A 15,755-nucleotide genomic window follows, 5' to 3' on the forward strand; every position below is an offset into this window, starting at 1 on the left:
ATGGCCAAGAGGCACATGAAAATATGCTCAACGTCACTGATTATTAGAGAAGTCAAAACTACAATGAGGTATCACCTCACGCCGGTCAGAATGGCCATCATCAAAAAATCTACAAACAATAAATGTTGGAGAGGGTGTGGAAAAAAAGGGGTTCCTCTTGTACTGTTGGTGGGAATGTAAATTGATATAGCCACTATGGAGACAGTATAGAGGTTCCTTAAAAAACTAAAAATAGAATTACCATATGACCCAGCAATCCCACTACTGGGCATATACCCTGAGAAAACCATAATTCAAAAAGACACATGCACCCCAATGTACATAGCAGCACTATTTACAATAGCCAGGACATGGAAACAACCTAAATGTCCATCAACAGAGGAATGGATAGAGAAGATGTGGTACATATATACAATGGAGTATAACTCAGCCATAAGAAGGAACGAAATTGAGTCATTTGTAAGATGTAGATGGACCTAGAGAGTGTCATATAGAGTGAAGTAAGTCAGAAAGAGAAAAACAAATATCATATATTAACACATATATGTGGAACCTAAAAAAATGGTACAGATGAAACTGTTTGCAAGGCAGAAATAGAGACAGACATAGAGAACAAACATATGGACACAAAGGGGTGAAAGTAGGGGTGGGATGAATTGGGAGATTGGGATTGACATATATACACTAATATATATAAAATAGATAACTAGTGAGAATCTGCACAGGGAACTCTACTTAATGCTCTGTGGTGACCTAAATGGGAAGGAAATCCAAAAAAGAGGGGATATATGTATACATACAGCTGATTCACTTTGCTGTACAGCAGAAACTAATACAACATTGTAAAGCAACTATACCCCAATTTTTAAAAAAATCACGTGATTTCAAATAATGTACACTAAATTGGAATTTTTCTTAAAACAAACAAACAAAACAAACCCAAAATGAAGTAAGAAGGCAGTATGCAACCAGAAATAGTATGCAGTACTCTCTCCAAGATCCCTCTTAAATTATGTTTTTGTTTAGGGTGTGAATGATTGAGGATATAGGAATGATTTGCTTTAAATAGGCTTAAAGGAGAAAACAATTGGGAGGAAGTATATTTTTATGTCCTGTGTAGATCCTACATGCAGAAAATAAAGTTTTAAATTTCCAGACATATGTACTATTATGGGGAAGCAAAGACATGGATGATGATGATGATAGTAATAATAATAACATTAATAGCTTGCAATTATATAGCAATTACTGTGTGCCAGGTATTAACCACTTACTTCATTCTCACAATAACAACATTTTACAGTAGGAATATTATTATCCCCATTTTACACATTTTAAATCTGGGGCAACATATTCAAGAATGCTCTTGAAGCAAATCTGGGATTCTAATTAGATTAAAATTATTCAATACCAAGACCATTTTTTTTATAAGCACATGAGAAATAATAATGGGAATTATCAGGAAAATGTGATACCAAAACATTTTTAAGAAAATATGTCAGTTTTAAGGCAAATTATTTTAATATATACCTTTGAAATCTTTTTCATCTCTTGACATAGGGTTGTATTTGGCTGAAGAATGGCACAAAGAAACACCTTCTAATTTAGTTGTGAATCCTTTTCTGGATCACTTAGTCTTGGGTTTGACCAAACACAAGCTCTTCCTGCATCAACCTCGGATTTACTTGGGCAGGAGAGAGGAGGACCCTCAAAAAATTTCTTTAGTGGTAAACACCCCAGATACTCAAAGCTTGGTGTATTCCAAATAATATTTATCAAGGGATTGAAGAAAATATCCACTTTTAGAAGTCCTCAGAGAGTTTGAAACTTGGTAGTATATTTAAAATTGAGTCCTGGGGACTTTTAAGCATGTTTTCACTTATTTTTATAGTTTTGGAAGGGAAAGGGAAAGCATGTAATACATTTTCCTTACCCTTTCAGAGAAGGATGAACAATTCTGTGCTCCTAATTTAGGCATTTTTCTGCACAGTGTTGATAACTGGGTCAAGTAGGTTGGATGAATCAAGCCACAGGTTGGATGGGTGAGAGATAGTTGCTTCAGGAGGCCGACGTGCTGGGTTCCTTGTGCAGAAAGGTGAATGTCAGAATGACAGAGCTCATGCTCTGGGGGTGACTGATGAGAGGTCAACGTGTGTAGGAAATAGAACACCAGGGTTGAAGCCAGAAGCCCAGGGTTGGAGCACCAGCTCTGTAATACAGCGGGTGGAGTGGCTGTGAACAAATCATCTGAGGTCCTGGGGCCCCAGATTTTTCATCATGATATGGAAAGAATGTCTAGTTTACTGTAACCACAGGATTAACTGAGATGATGCAGGTATTTTTAAACTATTCAATGAATAATTAATGTTTTATTGATGGTAAGAATAGTAACAGAACCTTTATCTGTTCTGCAAATATCTATTGAGTGACTACTTTGTGCAGGGCAAAGTTCTAGGCACTGGTGATACAATGAGTGAATGTTAGACTTTCCAGTGGGGAAGACAGAAAATGAATAAGTAAAGATATATAAATATTCTTTTGCTAAGTAACAAATTACCTGAGTACTTAGCAGCTTAAACCAACAACTATTTGTTAGCTACCCCAGCTTCTGAGGGTCAAGACTCCTGGAGTGGCTTCACAGGTAATTCTGGCTCAGAGTTTCACATGAGGTTGAAGACAAGTTGTTAGCTTGGCGACCGTCATTGCAAGGCTTGACTGGCTTTTTTTTTTTTTTTTTAAATTTAATTAATTAATTAATTAATTTTAGGCTGCTTTGAGTCTTTGTTGCTGTGCGCGGGCTTTCTCTAGTTGTTGCGAGTGAGGGCTACTCTTCCTTGTGGTGCGTGGGCTTCTCATTGCGGTGGCTTCTCTTATTGAGGAGCACGGGCTCTAGGCATGTGGGCTTCAGTAGTTGTGGCACGTGGGCTTCAGTAGTTGTGGTACATGGGCTTCAGTAGTTGTGGCACGTGGGCTCAGTAGTTGTGGCTCATGGACTTAGTTGCTCCACGGCATGTGGGATCTTCCCTGACCAGGGCTCGAACCCATGTACCCTGCATTGGCAGGCAGATTCTTAACCACTGTGCCACCAGGGAAGCCCTTGACTGGCTTTTTTTTTTTTTTTTAACATCTTTATTGGAGTATAATTGCTTTACAATGGTGTGTTAGTTTCTGCTTTATAACAAAGTGAATCAGTTATATATACACATATGTCCCCATATCTCTTCCCTCTTCCGTCTCCCTCCCTCCCACCCTCCCTATCCCACCCATCTAGGTGGTCACAAAGCACTGAGCTGATCTCCCTGTGTTATGTGGCTGCTTTCCACTAGCTATCTATTTTATGTTTGGTAGTGTATATATGTCCATGCCACTCTCTCACTTTGTCCCAGCTTACCCTTCCCCCTCCCCGTTTCCTCAAGTCCATTCTCTAGTAGGTCTGCATCTTTATTCCCGTCTTGCCCCTAGGTTCTTCTGACCATTTTTTTTTCTTTTTTTTTAGATTCCATATATATGTGTTAGCATACGGTATTTGTTTTTCTCTTTCTGACTTACTTCACTCTGTATGACAGACTCTAGGTCCAATGACCTCACTACAAATAACTCAGTTTTGTTCCTTTTTATGGCTGAGTAATATTCCATTGTATATATGTGCCACATCTTCTTTATCCATTCATCTATTGATGGACACTTAGGTTGCTTCCATGTCCTGGCTATTGTAAATAGAGCTGCAATGAACATTTTGGTACATACATGACCTTTTTGAATTATGGTTTTCTCAGGGTATATGCCCAGTAGTGGGATTGCTGGGTCGTATGGTAGTTCTATTTTTAGTTTTTTTTTTTTTCCAACATTATGGAGTAGCAGGATTTTTTTTTTGATTTATTTATTTATGGTTGTGTTGGATCTTCATTTCTGTGCGAGGGCTTTCTCTAGTTGTGGCAAGCGGGGGCCACTCTTCATCACAGTGCTCGGCCCTCTCACTGTTGTGGCCTGTCTTGTTGAGGAGCACAGGCTCCAGACACGCAGGCTCAGTAACTGTGGCTCACGGGCCTAGCTGCTCTGTGGCATGTGGGATCTTCCCAGACCAGGGCTCGAACCCGTGTCCCCTGCATTAGCAGGCAGACTCTCAACCACTGCGCCACCAGGGAAACCCTATTTTTAGTTTTTTAAGGAACCTCCATACTGTTCTCCATAGTGGCTATATCAATTTACATTCCCACCAACAGTGCAAGAAGGTTCCCTTTTCTCCACACCCTCTGTAGCATTTATTGTTTGTAGATTTTTTGATGATGGCCATTCTGACCGGTGTGAGATGATATCTCATTGTAGTTTTGATTTGCATTTCTCTAATGATTAATGACGTTGAGCATTCTTTCATGTGCTTGTTGGCAATCTGTATATCTTCTTTGGAGAAATGTCTATTTAGGTCTTCTGCCCACTTTTGGATTGGGTTGTTTGTTCTTTTGATATTGAGCTGCATGTGTTGCTTGTATGTTTTGGAGATTAATCCTTTGTCAGTTGCTTCATTGGCAAATATTTTCTCCCATTCTGAGGTTTGTCTTTTCATCTTGTTTATGGTTTCCTTTCTGTGCAAAAGCTTTTCAGTTTCATTAGATCCCATTTGTTTATTTTTGGGTTTTTTTCCATTTCTCTAGGAGGTGGGTCAAAAAGGATCTTGCTGTGATTTATGTCATAGAGTGTTCTGCCTATGTTTTCCTCTAAGAGTTTGATGGTGTCTGGCCTTACATTTAGGTCTTTAATCCATTTTGAGTTTATTTTTGTGTATGGTGTTAGAGAGTGTTCTAATTTTGTTCTTCTACAGGTAGCTCTCCAGTTTTCCCAGCACCACTTATTGAAGAGGCTGTCTTCTCCACTGTATATTCTTGCCTCCTTTATCAAAGATAAGGTGACCATATGTGTGTGGGTGTATCTCTGGGCTTTCTATCCTGTTCCATTGATGTATATTTCTGTTTTTGTGCCAGTACCATACTGTCTTGATTACTGTAGCTTTGTAGTATAGGCTTGAGTGGCTTTTAAGGATCAACTTCCAAGCTCACTTATATGACTGTTGACAAGGTTTGATATTTCAGCACGTGGGACCCTCCATAGGACTGCTCACAATGTGGCACTTGGTTTCCTCCAGAGCAAGTTATCTAAGAAGGGAGAGAGGGAAAAAGAAAGCAAGATGGAAACTGCAGTGTCTTTTACATCTAGTCTCAGAAGTGACATATCATCACTTTGATATCCTACTGGTATGCAGATCAACCCTGGTCTAGTGTGGGAAGGAACTACAGAAGGATGTGAATAGCAGGAGGTGGGACTCATTGGGGACCATCTTATAGGCTGGCTATCACAATATCATAATACATGCAGTACAAAGTGCTACAAAAGTAAAGTGCTGTGATAAAGAGTGGAGGGGTGTGGGGCCTAATTTAGATAGCCTTCCTAAGAAAGTGACTCCTAAACTGGGATCTTAGAGAGAGAAGGACGAGCCACAGGAAGGTCCAGGGAAGAGCACGGGGGCCTGGGTAGAGGCAACAGCAGGTGCAAAAGCTCCGAGGTGAAAGAGGTTAACGTTTTCGAGGAATTGTTAGGGGGTTGGTGTGAATGAGTGATGGTGACAGGGAGAGAGTGTGGCTTGAGATGCCACTGGAGGGTTAGGCAGAGGCCAGATCACATAGGACATGGAGCCCTGGTAATAGTTTGCATTTTTTTCAAAGAGGAGCCAAAGGTGATTCAAAGGCTTTAAGTGGGACATAGGTATAACCTGCATTTTAAAAAGAACTTTCCAGCCCTTTCTGGAGACTGGATAGAGGGAGAGCAGGAGTGGAAGTAGAGAGACTAGTTTTCAAGTTATTTCAACAGTTCACAGTCCAGGTGACAGGGAATGGTGCCAGATACAAGTTGGTGACAGTGGGGGTGAAGAGAGGTGGGCAAATGAGAGCTGTATTTTGAATGAGGGGCTTTCAAGATGTGCTGCTGGATTGAAATTATTCTATGTGTGTGGGGGGTGGGTGGTGGGTAAGGACAGGATCAAGAATGATTCCCAAGTTTCTGTTGGTGTCATTTACTCAAATAGAGAACAGTGGATGGGAGAGTTTGGTTGGGGTAGGGGATCAGTGAATGAGTGTCCAAGAGGGTCAAGAGCAAATTTTTGGCTGTGGTATCTTTGAAATAGCTATGAGATACAACTAACAAGAAGGCAGTGGTACCTATGAGACTGAAACTTTGAAGACAGATCTCTGGATTTGGGAATCATTAACACAGATATGTTTCTAAAGCCATGGAATGAATGAGATCCTTTAAAGAGGAAGTAGACAGAGAGGTAAGGAGCCCAGAGAATTCTAACGTTAATTCTGGGGATAAATAGATGACTCCAGCCATCAGCACTGTCACTCCAGTCCTTCCTATGAGTGCCAAAAAACATGCATCAAAGAAAGAAGGAAAGAAAGAAGGAACAAAAGAAAGAATGAAAGACCAAAAGGAAAGGAAAAGAAAGGAAGGAAAGGAAGAAAAGATGCATGGGAGGAGGAGCCATGTTTATGGAACTGATCCAAAGCAGGAGGAATTTCTGTGGACTGAGTAGAAAACACAATGAGAGTAGCCACAAGGTAAAGGAAAGAAAAGACAGTGGTCCACCACATCAAAGACTGTTGAGACACAGAAGTGTTCTTCAGACGTGTTTATGAGGAGATCATTGGTGACTTTGACAAGGGAGGTTTTGGGAGATGATGGGTAATATCTTCGTCGAGGAACGAGTAGAAGGGAAGTGAAGAAGAGGAGATAGGAGAAATAGACAACTCTTCCAGAATGTTTGCTGCAAAGGAAAACAGAGAATATGGTGGTATGGTGGTAGATAAAGGGGAATATGGGAATGAGGGAGGGGTGTGTGTGTGTGTGTGTTGAAAATTAGAGAGTATTTTGATGCATGAAAGAGCAAAAGCCAGAGTGAGCAAGAGAGAAAGAACAAGAGAGGATGACATCCAGATAATATATGAGAGGCAAAATAGACGTAGACAAAATTAAATGTTAAATCCCTTTGTCCGCTTCATCAATACCTCCCCCCACCCTCCCCAACCAAAGAAGATTTTAGAAGTTGAGTTTTTGCTTTTTTAAGATGTGGTGGTACTTTCTTCTTTCAGTTTGAAAGTAATTTTTTGCCTAGCAAGCTGAGTTCCTCATTCTCTGTCTGACTCATGCCTGGATGCGGGAGCTTGAAAAATGACCCAGCAGGGTGTGGAATAATATCTTCTACACAACACAAAGGGCTTGTGATACTCCGTGTGGTAGAGTGAAGGGACCATCTGAATAGAAAACAAATAAGATTTTCTTAGTCTAGTGCCAGCCCAACACTTGTGGGCAAAAGGCAACAGCAAGGAGGGAGAGAGAACCTGTTTAATGTACTGGAGACCCTCTATATTCCTGGCATGATGCCAGGGTCCTTGCTCCTCTGGGTGATGTGTTACATAAATGCCAGTCAAGTTATGAGGAGAAGAATTAGTTTGTGTAGTAGCTTCTTCAACAAACCAGTTTTATTCTTCCTCTCCTCTCTCCTCCCCCTTTCCTTCTTTCTTTTGTTCTTTCTTTCTTTGATACATGTTCCTGGCATACATTGGAGTAACAGTGCTGACGGCTGAAGTCATCTATTTATCCCCAGAATAAGCACAGAATGGGCGAGAGATTACACAAATTAACATGGATCGTGCATCCAAAAATACTTTGGCCTTAATTGAGAAGAAGGGCTGTTGTCCCTAGTCTTGGCCTTCCCCTGGACTGCCTGGATCTCCCCAGGTCAGTGGGAATAGTGCTAACTTCTACTGAGGGCCGGGCATCGTGCTGGCAGGCGTTACCTCATTTAGTCCTCCACAAAGTTCTGAGTGGTAAGTCATACTATGCTCATGTTACTGTTGAAAAGAGTTGTCACCAAGATATGTTAAGTAACTTGGCTGATCCAAGATTATACTTATTTTATATAATTTATATACATATTTACATGCCTAATGTCTTTCTTGAAACATGTAAGATGGTGTTAAATGATGGTGGACAAAATAGCATTGAAAGGCAGGATGGTCGTTGGTGATTCATCCACTCAGGACTCAAACCTACTAGCTATCTGTGTGTTTGAATCATGTGAGTCCTTCTCTTCTCTTATCCATCCTACTTCTCCACTCCCACCAAAACAGGCTAGTGTCAAACAGAGTTGCTCAGCCTCAGGCAAAAAAGTGATTTAGGCACAGTTTTTATTTCCCTGTGTCCCTGGCTTCTAATTTCTTCCTCTGGTGCTGTCCTTATGCTCTCCCCCATTTGTAGGTGCCTCCTAAACCTTTCCCTCTTATTAAATCCTGTTCCTGAGAAAGTAACAAACTCATTCTCAGTGAGGTGCAAATTGCTCCTCAGTCTTCTGTATATAGCCTCTCCTAGGGGAATTTTCTTTATTTAAGAGAGGAAGCTAGTGGGAAGCAGCCGCATAGCACAGGGAGATCATCTTGGTGCTTTGTGACCACCTAGAGGGGTGGGATAGGGAGGGTGGGAGGGAGGGAGATGCAAGAGGGAAGAGATATGGGAACATATGTATATGTATAACTGATTCACTTTGTTATAAAGCAGAAACTAACACATCATTGTAAAGTAATTATACTCCAATAAAGATGTTAAAAAAAAATAAAATTAAAAAATTAAAAAAAAAAAAGAGAGGAAGGAAAGACTTAAGCAAAAGGAGTGAAAAGCTCTCCTGGCAGAACTTTTGTAATCAGTGGGCAGTTGGGCAATTGAGGTACATTTTCACTTGGGAAACTTTCTCCGGCCCGGTGAGCATCCCACCCCTGAGGTAGCTGCTATGGGAAAAGGCCAGCCTGGCCGTGGCAGGACACACCTGTTGAAGAATTTTCCCTTCATCCTCCTTTGGCTTACTCACACTCTGAGATTTTCAGGTTTATAAATATGTCCTTAGCTTTGGATGTATTTCATTTACATATGTGTTATTGATAATCCATATGAAGAAAACTGCAGGGTCCTCTAAACTGTAATTTAAGGGAACTGAACTATTTTTTGAAGATAAGATAAGATAAGATAAGGAAAGGTAAAATAACCTAAACAATTTCCAGTTTCTGGCACATAAAAAAAATTTCTGGGGTTGTATACCTTTATACAGGGGGTTTGGCTACTGATGGTCAGTGTTCTTTTTAAATTCACTGTTTTTGTTAGATTTTTAAAAAATATCACTAATATATGCTCATTGAAGGAAATCATCAAATACAGTGGCTTATAAAATATCTTCCCCCCCTTGAATCCCACTCTGAAGATATTAATTTGGTGTGTACCCTTTCACAACTTTCCCTGTGTTCTTACAAACATATCTATTTTATATATGTGATCTATTTTATATATATGTATGCATATGGATACATTTATATATATAAAATAAATGTTCAATACATTTGTATATAATTAATAATTTATAGGTAATAAAATGTATATATGCATATACTTATTTATATATTTATGTGTATATACATATATACACATATATAAATGCACATAGGATGGTTTATTTTCTAATTTCTATAAAAAAAAATGGTATCATACTAAATAAATTATCTATAACTTGCATCTTTTCACTGACAATAGGCCCCAGACCCTCCAGGTCAATACAAACGTACCTAACCCATTTTTTAAAATGCAATATTCCAGAGCATGGCAGTGTCATAATTTATTTGACCAATGCTCTATTGATGTACATTTAGTTATTTCCAGTCCCCCCTCCTCAACCCCAAGGGGTGTAGATGATCAGCTCTAAGTATTAAAAACATCCTCAAGTTGGTCAGAAAAATAAAATCCAATAGTAAATGGGCACAATTTATAGATTCACGAAGTAGGAATTGAAAATGTCCAAATATATATAAAAAGATGCTCAGCTCTCTAGAGTCATAGATCTGCAAACGGAAACAATTCACTGCACTTTCTAGTCATTAGATTAACAAAAATGAAAAACTTTGTCAACACTGTTTGGTGGCAAAAATTAGGCAAACGGATACCCCTGTGTATTGCTGGTGGGAATCTGTATTGAGCCTAGTAGAGTCTTTCAAAAGCAGGACTGCTTACCTTCCCGACACTGAAATCCCATGTTTGGAATTCTAGCTGACATAATAAGAGCACAAGGATGTACAAATATATGTTCAGAGGTGTTTACTGTCTGGCAGACCTTCATATTCAGTAACTTTATCTTACTCGGATGCTCACAAGACCCACAACTGATTTCAGAAACCTTAGAACGGTGCCAGGGTCATGCAAAGTGCTCAATAAATGTTTACTGTTATTGTTATTGGAAAACTAGAGATAAAACAAAAAGTAGAATGCAAAAGACAACAATAACAAAAGGCGGAACAAGAGACCAGAAGAGCTGACCAACCATAAAATGACATCAGTGAATGTTTGTGGGAGATTTGTGAGCATGAACTCCATACAGATTTCCCACTCCCTGGAGAAATATAAGCCCCAGGAAGGTGGGAGAGTCATGTGTGTGTCCTGGCTACCAGGTAGCATGCTGCGGTTACGCAGTGAATGTCGAACAAAAAGAAAACTCCTCCAAAGGATGGCTCTAATTATTTCTCAGATTGTGTATACCCGTACTTAACACTGATTTTGTCCATAGAAAGAAATACAAGATTTAATCTCTTCCTTACTTTTCTTAAACTACTCACCCACAGATCAAGTTGGAATTTCAGAGCGCTAACATTCCAACTTCCTCCTTTGAGGCTCTGGACAAATCACATAAATCCTACAGCATCATTCAGCAAACGTAGACTGTGAAACCACTACATTCACTGAAAAGGCTGGAATGATGTACAAAATAGGTGTCAGCTTGAGAAGGTTTATCAGCCCCATCTCAGATATGAGGGACTCAGGGCAGCAAGGTGTGCAGAGGAGGGGGTGGCAAATTATTAGAATGTAACGTGATCACGTGCTAAATGAAAGAAATGAATTTCCTGAAGAGGAGGTGACATTTGAGTCCTGAAGGATGAGTGGACTTATTTCATCGGGGATGGGCATTTCATAGTGGGTAAGGACATATGCAAGCGCACGCAGGTGGGAAATTGTGCCTGGCAAAGTGATGGTTTCGGAGTGATCGGCGTAGTGTATGATGGGAAAGGAGATCTGGATGTTACTTTGCATCTAGATCACAAAAGGCCACAGTGGCTCCAACCAGAGAAAGTCAGTGGGGGCACAGTGGTGGAAAGGATCAAAGTTATACTTTTGTGAAGCAAATTCTGGAGAATTTCTTGAGACTGGGTAGAGAGCCGCTGGGAGGAGGGAAGCCACCAAGGACACCACTGCAATTGTATTGTAGGGACACCATGGTGTGAAACCTGGAGCCAGACTGCTTGGGCTCAAATCCCAACCCCATCATTTATTAGCTATGTGATTTTGGGCAGGTTACTTATTTGCTCTGTGCTTCAGTTTCCCCATCTATAAATTGTGGATAATACAAATCCATCTCAGGGGATTGCTAGGAGAATTAAGTGAGTCAATATTTCTTAAAGTGCTTAAAATAATGCTTGGTACATAGTATGTGTATTACTGGATAATTGTTAAGTGAAAATAAATAAATCTTAATAAGAGTTACTGAAGGTCAAGACCAAATAGGAAGGGCTGCCTGGAATTGAGAAATATTTACTTTTGAGGTACAATGTAAATGGTTTTGGTGACCAGTTGGATGGGGGAAATGTGGTGACAGGAAGCATGAGGCTATACCCCATAGTGGTGAGCAGATACCCTCTGAAGTAACACAGCCCTGGGACCCACGAGCAGGTGATTTAACATCGCTCTAAACCTTATTTTCCTTGTCTATGAAATCAGGCTGCTGCTGCACTGAAACCTTATGTGGCTGTTTTAATGCTTAAATCAGAAAATGGGGGGCTTCCCTGGTGGTGCAGTGGTTGAGAATTTGCCTGCTAATGCAGGGAACACGGGTTCGAGCCCTGGTCTGGGAAGATCCCACATGCCGCAGAGCAACTAGGCCCGTGAGCCACAACTACTGAGCCTGCGCGTCTGGAGCCTGTGGTCCGCAACAAAAGAGGCCACGATAGTGAGAGGCCCGCGCACCACGATGAAGAGTGGCCCCCTCTTGCCGCAAGTAGAGAAAGCCCTCGCACAGAAACGAAGACCCAACACAGCCAAAAATAAATAAATAAATAACCAAAAAAAAAAAAAGAAAGAAAATGTGTCTAAAATCCTTAGCATGTTGCCTGAAAGCTTGTAAGTTCTCAATAAATATTACCCACGTTACTCTGCGTCAAAGTTAAAAATGTAGAGAAAGGGAGAGAAAGAGAGAGAGACTGGTGGGGAGAGAGGGAGAGAGAATGACTGATGGTGTCATCTGCTAAGATGGTGTGCATGGTGTTGAAGAAATGGAGGAAAGACAGTGAATTCCATTTTGAACAAAAAAGTTTGAGATACCTGCAGGATGTTGTGTGAGATAGCTAGTTGGAGAATGGCTCTGCATCTCCTGTGAGAGGTTTTGAAATTGTCAGTTCTTAAGTCTTGGGACCTGATACAATCAGTCATAGAGAGTAGAGGGAGAGAAGAACAAGACAGCATTTCTGCAGACCCCAACATTCAAGGGTCAGCTTGCTGGAGGAGCTGCCAGCAAGGGAGACCAAGCATATAATTGTATTCCAAAAACAGATACAGTGATAGATGTGTCCTGTAATACTGTGAAAGTTGGACATCTGTGTATGAGAATGGTCTCCTGTCTGAAGGGTTATTAACAGCACTTTCACATGCATTACCTATTTTAATGCTCTTAGCAACCCTTCCTTAGTCATTAAACTGAAGCTCAGGTTTTCAAATGGCAGAGCTAAGACTTGAAAGCAGGTCTTTCTGCTCTGAATCCAATGCTCTTTCAACTGCCCCCAGCTTATACAAAAACAAAAACAAACAAACAAAAAACACAAAACAACTCCCCATACAAAAACAAAACAAGCCAAGTGAAATGTAGATTTGAGCTATTTTATTCTTGTAATTCTTGAGACTAGATGAGATTCTTTGATCCTCTACTTATCAGTCTCTTTAATTCCACCAATGACTGGAAGTCTCTGATGGCACCTGCTCCTTGGCACGGCTCTGGAGACTTGGAATAGCAGCCCTGGGGGGTCAGAGAGCTGAGAAATAGGCCTCTTCCTCGGGCCAGGTGAGAGAGGAAGGATGGAGCACAGAGGTTCTTTCAGGAATCCCGAAGGTGGCTGGGATTTTTTTTTTTTTTACACCCATCTTGCCCCAGATGAGGGACAAATGCTGGTTTCTTCATCATTTCTATCCATTTCTCCTTCACTAGATGAGAAGACCTGGGCTTTAAAATTGAACCAGTCTGGTTTTAAATTCTAGTTCTGCCACTTGCCAGCCATGTGACTTTGAGAATGTCACTTAATTCTTAAAAGATCCAGTTTCATTTCCCAGGACATGGGTCTAGTAATATCTTCCTAGGGGAAGAATTATTTGTGTTCGGCAAATAATTGAGGCTCAGTAAAATTGTTTGAGCCTTGACTGAGATTAACATCCTTTATTGGCTGCCCATCTGGGATAAGCACTACTGCATCTTAACTGGGCTAGAAAGCCCTGTGAGGCCTAGACTCTACCTTTCACTCCAGCCTCCTCTTACAGCATGGACCTCCTATGCCCTCATCCCCATCCCTCCTCACAATGTACCCTCTTACCATAGGGCCTTTGCATATACTGTTCCCTCTGTCTAGAATATTCCCCCCTCCCCTTCTTGGCAAGTTAACTCCTACCCACCTTTGAGAACTCAGTTCATGTGTCCCTACTCCAGAGAAGCCTTCTCTGACTTCCAGATTAGGTCGACCCCCGTAGACTTCTTCTCCCTCATTGCACTTATTCAGGTACAATTTTCCCATTGATTTTGTGGTTTTCAGTTCAGGTCTGGGAAGGCTGAAATCTAGTCTGTTTCTGTTATCTTTGAATTCTTAGTCGTTGGTGCACTGGCTGTCACATAGTAGATTCTCAATATTTGTTGACTGAATGCATGAGGTACTGTACACAAAATGCTAGACAATTATACATGTTCAATCAATTTTCAGTTGGTTTCACAGCTCCCAGAAGTGTGTCAGAGGCCTCTTGTGACTGCAAAACTCTGGATTCTTCTGGAAGATTATATTGTGTTATGAAGTTATTCTGGCATTTAGAGTTGTACTGAAATGAATTTTAATCTCAGCTTTGTTTACTAACTGAACAGATTTTGTAATCTCTCTGACCTTCACTTTCCTCATCTACAGAATGGGACAGTAATCCCTTGCAGGGCTGTTGCTGATAGTCATTCAAATATTTATGGAGGATCTTCTGTGTGCCAGGCACTGTTCTGGGCACTCAGAATACAGCAGTGAACAACACTGATAAAAATAGCTGCCCATATTTTGGTAGGGAAGGCAGAAAATAAGGCAAATTAGTAAAATATCTATGTGTTTGATGGTGATAAATGCTAAGAAGAAAAATGTAGCAGGAAGGAAGTGTGCAATTTGAGAAAGTGATATTTAAGTGAAGAAATGAAGAAAGTGAGAGAGCATTTTAGGCAGAGGGAAGATAAGTGCAAAGGCCTTGAAGCAGAAGTATGCTTGGCACAATCGAGAAATAGAGAGTAGGGCCATCTAGCTGGCTGGAGAGGAGTTAATATCCAGGGCAGGGGCTACGGAAATAGTAATCAATGGGGGCTATGGAAATAGTAATCAATGAGGTCTGAAAGGTGACAAGGGCCAGATCATGTAGGGTTTTATGGGTCACTGTGAGGTTGATTGAGGAGAGTTCTGGATAGAGGAGTGATATGTATTTTAATGGATGACTTTGTCTGCTATGTTCAGAATGGATTGTAGGGACACAAGGGAATTACCAGGGAGAACAGTTAGATGAGATATGCTGGTGGCTTGAATCAGAGCAGTAGCAGTGGAAGTGGGGAGGAGTGGTTGGATTCTGTATGTATTTTTAAGGTAGAGCTGATTTGCTAATGGCTCAGATGTGGGGAATGAAGAATGAGGGGACTCAAAGGTGAATTCTGAATAACAGGAAGAATGGAAATGCTGTTTACTGAGATGGGAAGATTTAGGGAGAAGTCAGTTTTGCACATGGAGTGGGAATCAGGACTTCGTTTTTGGACATCTTAAATTTAAGATGCCAAGTAGAGGTATCCAATGACAGTTGGATATATAAAGTCTGGAGTTTGTGAGCGAGGTCTGGAATGGAAATAAAAGTTTGGGAATCATCTGCAAAGAGGTGGTATTTAAGGCCATGAGACTGGATGAGAACAATATCCAGTCTAAAGTTGATAAGGACAGATTTAAAAACAGAGAGATTAGATCCAAATACTGACATTTAGAGGTTGGGATGGTAGACGATGCCAACAGAGGAGTCAGGTAAGCAGGGAGGTAGGAGGAAAATCCAGTGGGTGAGTGTGGTATCCTGTAAGTCAGAAATGAGGGAAGGTGGGGGAGGGATGGATTGGGAGTTTGGGATTAGCAAATGCAAACTATTATATATAGAATGGATAAACAACAAGTTCCTATTGTACAGCACAGGGAGCTATATTAAATATCCTATAATAAACCATAACGGTAAAGAATACGAAAAAAGAATGTATAAATATGTATAACTGAATCACTTTGCTGTACAGCAGAAATTAACACAGCATTGTAAATCAACTACACTTCAATGAAATAAATTTTAAAAAATGAAGGAAGTGTTCAAGGGGGAGGGTA

Source organism: Balaenoptera ricei, chromosome 17 (assembly GCF_028023285.1).
Source record: "Balaenoptera ricei isolate mBalRic1 chromosome 17, mBalRic1.hap2, whole genome shotgun sequence".
Classification (NCBI taxonomy): domain Eukaryota; kingdom Metazoa; phylum Chordata; class Mammalia; order Artiodactyla; family Balaenopteridae; genus Balaenoptera; species Balaenoptera ricei.